Below are 7,480 nucleotides of genomic sequence, written 5' to 3'. Positions count from 1 at the left end.
CTAATTTTTTTGAATTTAGGAGGGAGGTTGATTTTTTCCTCCTACCTATATAAACAAAGAGATTTGGATTTATATTATATTTTATAATTTTATGATTTCTTTTTCCTCCTAACAGTTGAGTCAAGCTTCAAATTAGATTTTATGATTTTTTGAACATTTGATATAATTTCATTCTCCTCACAATCATTATTATAGGCCCACTACAAAGGAGACAAATTCCATAACCATTTTAAGTCTTTCACACTGTACCCTATAGAACCTGTTTAAACTTGGATGCCAAATGTCAAGAGAAAAATTCATTCAACGGTCTCATATGATCAAGTCCAATAAGAGCACCAGACATAGAAAATAACCAAATTTTATAATAGTTGTGTCGTCATACTGCAAAATTAATTACAAAACAAGTAAGATTGCTTTGTTAGTACTAATCATCTACTACTCATTAATAAATTATGATTAGTAAACTAGAAGTGAAGTTAGCTTGATAGTAATATTCCGCACTGATTTGCTTATAAAGATTTTAGTTTTACTTTGTCACAAATAATATAGTATTAGTGATAACATTATTTATGATGCACAATATATTGTCACAAATAGTATACTCTTAGTCATGACTTTTTCTTGGAGCATTATACGTTGTCACAAATATTACAATTTTTTTTTATGATAACATCTTATGTTGTCACAAATAACATACTAATCGTGATATTCTTTTAAGGGCACACCTTATATCGTTACAAATATCACTTCTTTTTGTGATGATATCTTATGTTGTCACAAATAATATACTAATCATGATGATTTTTTAGTGTTGCACTACATGTCATCACAAATAACATCTTTTTTTGTGACGACATCTTATATTGTCATAACTAATATACTAATTATGACAATTTTATAGTGACACACTACATATTATCATAAAGAGTATTCTTTTTTGTGATGACATTTTATATTATCACAAATAATATACTAATTGTGATGAGTTTGTAGTAACACACTATGTGCTGTTACTAATAGTATCTTTTTTTGACAACATAGAATGTGGCTTTAAATAATATATTATTAGTGATGACTTTCTAGTGGCACATTATATGTTATCACAAATAGCATACCTTTTTGGTGACATATGATGTTTTCACAAATAACATGTTATTCGCGACAACTTCTTAGTAAGGCACTATATGTCCTCACAAATAATACCTTTTTAATGACAATATAGTATGTTGTCATAAGTAATATACCATTGGTGACAACTATATAGTGACGAGTAATATGTCATCACTACTATTTGATCTGTTGATAATGTCGTTACTATTATACTTAATATTAGTGACAGATGTCAATATCACTACTAAAAACTCAGCGGTAGTAACAACTTTTCATATCTTCACCATTATATCGTCACTAATACTCTTAATTTTTGTAGTGTATACATACTTATAATCAATTATCTGATCCTCTACCCTCGATTAATGTCTTTCATATGCAAAGTTTTACTATATCCTATACTTACTAGCCCTTACATATCCATTGAACCTTTATTTGGATCCTTCCATTGGCAACTTAAAATTAAATTACCTAGAATGGCATTTATACCTTTCCTCCATGTTAGAGCTTAAAAATTGTATTGCTACCTTTTGTTTACCCAACAAGAATCTCTCTTGCCCCTACAATCACAACCTTTTCAATGTTGCCCTCATTCTACAACATTAGATCCATGACTAGACACTTTAAAGTCATCATGAACTAACTTGAATATATATTTGTATTAGATGTATGCCCTAGAAATCAAGTTGGCTGACATATGTAATCTTTCTAGTGGCATAGTTTTGCAATTGAGTAAAATAAATCAGATTAAGTTTCATTCATGTGGAGTCATGTATCCATGAATTGTTCAAGAAATTAATAGGATGATGACATATATTCTTAAGAGTTGAGAATTTGGTATATGTATTATAGGTGGTTAATTCTTAAATATTTTTGATCGATGGATCATCATTAAGACGATGATTAATCCGGTTAGATTGGTGCACGGATCATTTTTTTCTGGATAGATAAGTTTCGAGTCTATAATGTGGGGACACTGGAGTGAGAGTACAGATGATTGTTAAATAACAATAATATCGGATATGACCAACATGAGTAGTCATATGGATATCTATCTACTTATCAATGACATATCGATGCTGTAGTGATATGAGTAGTCCTCAGACCTGCGGTATCTCGACTGCTCACAATGGGGTGCTGTAGTTTGACTACACATAAACATGATTTCTAGCCATATGGGTCCTTGTAGTGGACATTGATTGTAGTAGGTTTATTGTAGGAGTAGGATGCACATCTAGATGGAATCTATCGATCTTGATAGGTAGGAAGTGGTCCTATGTTATTCATGAGATTGAGTTCAAAAGATCATGACCATGGCAGAGTGAATGATGGAAAGGAGTTTTAATAGGATTTCACTTATGAACTCGAGTTGATTGAATATTATATATGACAAGCGATGAGGTTTGATGAGTTATCCATTACCTCTATTTTGTTGAAACTCATGATAGAATGACCAAATCACATGGTAACTACACTTAGAGGTTCAATATTTTATTCTGCTGGGTTGCCACTACATACTGCTAGGTATCACTGATGGATTGTGAGACTTATCAAGCATCATCTTGATGATCGATGATCCTTGATGGATAGAGTTAGAATTGTTTCAATCCATCAAAAAAAAATTTCGATGATATTGTGATGGAGATTACAGTATATTTCACTATCAGACAGAATAGAACTTATGAAATTACACACAAAAGAGATCTTTATCCAATCAGATGGTTGATTAGCGATTATGAATCACTATTGAGTCTAATCATCAATGTGATTGATGATTAATCTAGTACAAGAGTTGCAATAAAGTAATTCGTTAAGATTTAGTGAGTTGTAGGAGGATTTATTTGCAATTGGATTGTAATAGGGCTAAATTTGATTGACAAATAGGGTTAGAATTAAATCTAATTAAATTAAATTCAATTTGATTTAATTTGGGTTTGATTGGATCAAGTCCTATTGGATTATAAGATAATCTTATATCTAAGAAATCAATTCTTAGATTGATGGGGTTTAACCTAACTGATTTTCTAATTGAATTAGGGCCTAATTAAATTTTTAATTGGGTTAGGACCTAATTAGTTATTTGGTTATAATTAATTTTTAAGTTAGCTAGGATTGGTCCAATAATTAGCTAGAAATTAAATCAAGATTCAAGAAAATTCTAGTTGGACTAGGACTCATCTATTTCTTGGCCGCCTATCCCATATTCCACGCCACATTTGGATGCCCCATATATATTCACGTGAAATCAGATTTCCATGAAAGAATAGTGCATACCCTTGGTATTTTGTCACCCTTTTCTTAATGCCTCAGATGGATAAGGTTGATAAGGTAAGTTCAAATCTATTTTGAATTTGATTCCTTATCAGGAAGAGTTCTCCCTCATCCAAACTTCTTGCCGCCAACTATTAAAAGGTATTTTGTTTTGTGTGACAAAACTGATTGCTTTCACTAAGAGAAAAATATTTTTCACCATGGAAGCCTATTTGGGGCGGAAAAATAAGAGAGGGGCGGTGGGCCTTTTTAGTGTGTGAGAAAAGAGGAGAGTGTCTCCTCTTGTGGGCTGATTTTTTCTAGGATTTCTTCCAATTGTATTAGGCATTGGGATTTTTGGGAAGAGAGAAAAGAAAAGAGAAAGGATTCTCTAGATTTAATCTTCTCTTCATCTTCCTCCTATATTCTTTCTCTTCTCTAGAGAATCTGAGAGATCCAGGGAAGGATTCACTTCAGCGTCAGAGAGATGTCTTCTGCAAGGGAGCTAGCACCTCAGTGGAGATACAAGTCTTTGATTGGATCGAGGGTTTCGTATGGATATCTGTAGATGTCGGATATGTGTGTAGCTCATCGAAGACCTCATCAGATTACCACGATCATTAACTGCGGAGATCGTCGACCCATGCGAAGGTATGAAGATTGGATCTCTAATTTTTTTATTTTATTTAAATATGATTTTTCAACATCTTAAGAGCATGTGATCGATCCTATTGATTAAATCTACATCATGTATGTTAGATAGGTTAAATAGTTTAATCTAGATCAGAATTTTTTTCATTACGTTTATGATTTTTAAAAGTTAAAAATCTACGTATCCTGATTTCTGTATGCATGTCCCAGATGTACGATATTTTATAATTTGTTGATACTTTATCTTACTAGCATTTGGCATGTGCAATGCATGTGGGGTCCAAGAAGATTGTGGGCCTCAAGAAAGTCACATGCATTACAATTTTAATTAATTTCTTTCTTTTTTTGGATTCTCTCTCTTTAGATTCTTGAATTTTCTTGTCAAGGCTTAAAATTCCAAGTCTCAGGTGCTAAGCATTTTTTTCCCTATGAATCTCTCTATTTTAGAGTTCTCGCTTCCCCTCTTCTCACATGGAATAAGATGGTTATGATCTCAGTTTCTGTTGTGTTTGTGAAGTAGAACTTGAGTCTTTATTTCTTTGAAGTATCAAATTTTCATTTGAACTCTTGACTTCTCAAATAAAGATTTAAGAGAGAAAGTTAGATGATTTGATGAGTTTTGGGGAAATGGGAGGCTTGCAACATACTCTTCTGAATTCTTTCTTCACCGACTTCAGGTGAGACCACTAAACATTCAATCGACAGGCGATGGATCCTCAAGAGTTTCAATTGTATATTGATTAGATACACTTCAACCCTATGTGGCTGCAATTGGCACGTGTTAGGATATGTTTGTCTAGATTTCTAGAGAGATGAAAAGTCAGTCTGAATTATGATAGAGTGTTGCACAAGAATGGCTACCCAAGAGGGAGGGGGTTGAATTGGATAATTTATAAAATTTTAAGTCAAATTAAAACTCTAAATAAATATGTGCTTCTAACTTAAGTAATTATGTGGTGATTATAATATATAGCAGTGGAAATAAAGTATATAAGTTGCTATGCAAGAAATAAAAATAAGTAAAGCAAGAAACTAAGACAAGAGAGCAAGCACAATACAAACATACAAGATTTATAGTGGTTCGGGATAATCCGCTCCTACATCCACTCTCCAACCTCTCCTTAAAAATTCTACTATAATCCCTTGATTACAGAGTGCTTGTTTTTTCGAGCTCACAAACAAACTCAATTAGTTTTTTTGAGATTATCAACCACAACTCTACACCGATGATTTTTCAAACTTACTATCAACTCAGTTAGTTTTAACCTTGGTTCACCAACCATAACCAATACAACATCCAACTTTAGGCTTGGACCAACTTTAACCCCAAGTTTTTTTCTTCCAAAGAAACTTATAAAGAAACAAAAATATAAATTTAGCATAAAAGAAAAACTAAAATGGAACTCTTTTTGAAGCACAAAGAAGAGGTTGAATGATGCTCTTTTGATGCTTCAAAACTCTTCTTAGAATGCTGAGAGGATATATTAAAAGTTGTAGAAGATAGCTCTTAAATACTTTCTGAAATCAGTATTTGAATCTCTCTCTTTTTTCTTTTTTTCTTGAATATTCAATGGAGCTCTCAAATTTGAATGATTTTTTCTTTCAATCCACTTTTCTTCTTTTTTTTTTGATTTTTTAACTTTAAATAGGCTCGACAGAGACTGGAGAAAGTGTTCTAGCCATTGAAAGGGCTGAAGTAGTCGTTGTGAGACAATAGGAATAAAAAACTGTAAAATAGAAAACTAGCCGTTACAGGTCACTGAGCCGACTAAATTTTTTACTAAATCGACTAAGTACTGAGCCAGCTCAATTTTTCATTGGGTTAGCTAAGTCTAAAGTCCTAAAATTTTAGCTTTCTATTTTTGTATTCACTTAGACTGGGTTGGCTCAATCTTCTACTGGATCGATTCAGTTTACGTGCCAAGCATGCCAACATACCGGAATCAACTTAAAACCTTCTGAAGTCAACTCAAAACTTTTTAATATTATTTTTCTTCATATTGAGCCATCCAAACTTATGAAACTTTGTTCCTTGAAGGCTTTGGCTTGCCAACTTGAGGAGATCTTTTCTATGGATGAATATTTCAATTTAAGCGTTTGGAAACTCCAACAATCATTTTTGAAATATATGATTACTATCATCTATACTTAATATTTTAGAATTATCAACATTAATCATAGGGTTAACAATCTTTTCCTTTTTGATGATGATAAAATTTTGAGTATATGCATAATAAAAATAAATAATGTGTTTCATCCAAATTGAATTATGAAGTGATAAAGTAAATACATGCGAGTTCACACTTTATACATGTTTTTAATTAATCTTTAATTCATTGTATATTTTATATATACTCACCATCTTTCTCCCCCTTTTTGACATCATCAAAAAGTTCAAAAGAAAGCTTAAAAAATATCATCAAAATCAATTCAATCAATATTTTGAAGATCAAAATCAATATATGGCACATCAAAATCTTCAAGACATGTATCAAATTCAGAATTTATTACACATCTTTCTTTTTAAAGAAAACTTGTCTTTTGAATTTCAAAATAAGTTCTAAATATTTCTTCCTCTTTCAAAAATAAATCTTTCAATTCAAAAATGAATAGCTCTACCCCTTTTTGAATGAATTTGACTCTATAAGTAGATTTTCAATCATATTTTGAGATTAAAATAGTTCATACTTTAAGAACTCAAAAAGAGTAACATTTTTCAAATGTTTGATAGTGTTGAGTATAAAATACCCACAGCCGAAGTCCTCAGTGGAATCGACTACACGACAACTTCGCCCGAGTTCCTACGGGAGCCGGGCTCCGTCATCCTCGACGCCAACAACTGCAGCCGCAAGCAGACTCCGCCCGGACTCCTACGGGAGCCGGGCTCCGCCGCCGACATCGACTACAGGACAGCTCCGTCCGGACTCCTACGGGAGCCGGGCTCCGTCCTCAGCGTCAACTGCTGGTAAGCCCCGTCCAGACTCCTACGGGAGCCGGACTTCGCCTTTAACCTTGACTGCAGGAAAACTTCGCCCGGACTCCGACGGGAGCCGAACTTCATTCTCAACAACTCCGACTGTAAGACAGACTGCGTCCGGACTCCTACGGGAGCCGGACTCCGCCAATAATTTCGGCAGCAAGCAGACTCCGCCCGGACTCCTACGGGAGCCGGGCTCCGCCGCCGACATCGACTACAGGACAGCTCTGCCCGGACTCCTACGGGAGTCGGGCTCCGTCCTCAGCATCAACCGCTGGTAGGCCTCGTCCGGACTCCTACGGGAGCCGGACCTCCCCTCTGACTTTAATTGCAGGGAGACTTCGTCCGGACTCTTATGGGAGCCGGGCTTCATCCTCGATGCCAACAACTGCAGCCGCAAGCAGACTCCGCCCGGACTCCTACGGGAGCCGGGCTCCGCCGCCGACATCGACTACAGGACAGCTCCGTCCGGACTCCTATGGGAGCTGGGCT

The sequence above is a fragment of the Elaeis guineensis genome, chromosome 14 (genome assembly GCF_000442705.2).
Source record: "Elaeis guineensis isolate ETL-2024a chromosome 14, EG11, whole genome shotgun sequence".
Classification (NCBI taxonomy): Eukaryota; Viridiplantae; Streptophyta; class Magnoliopsida; order Arecales; family Arecaceae; genus Elaeis; species Elaeis guineensis.
This window is presented reverse-complemented; position numbering follows the sequence as displayed.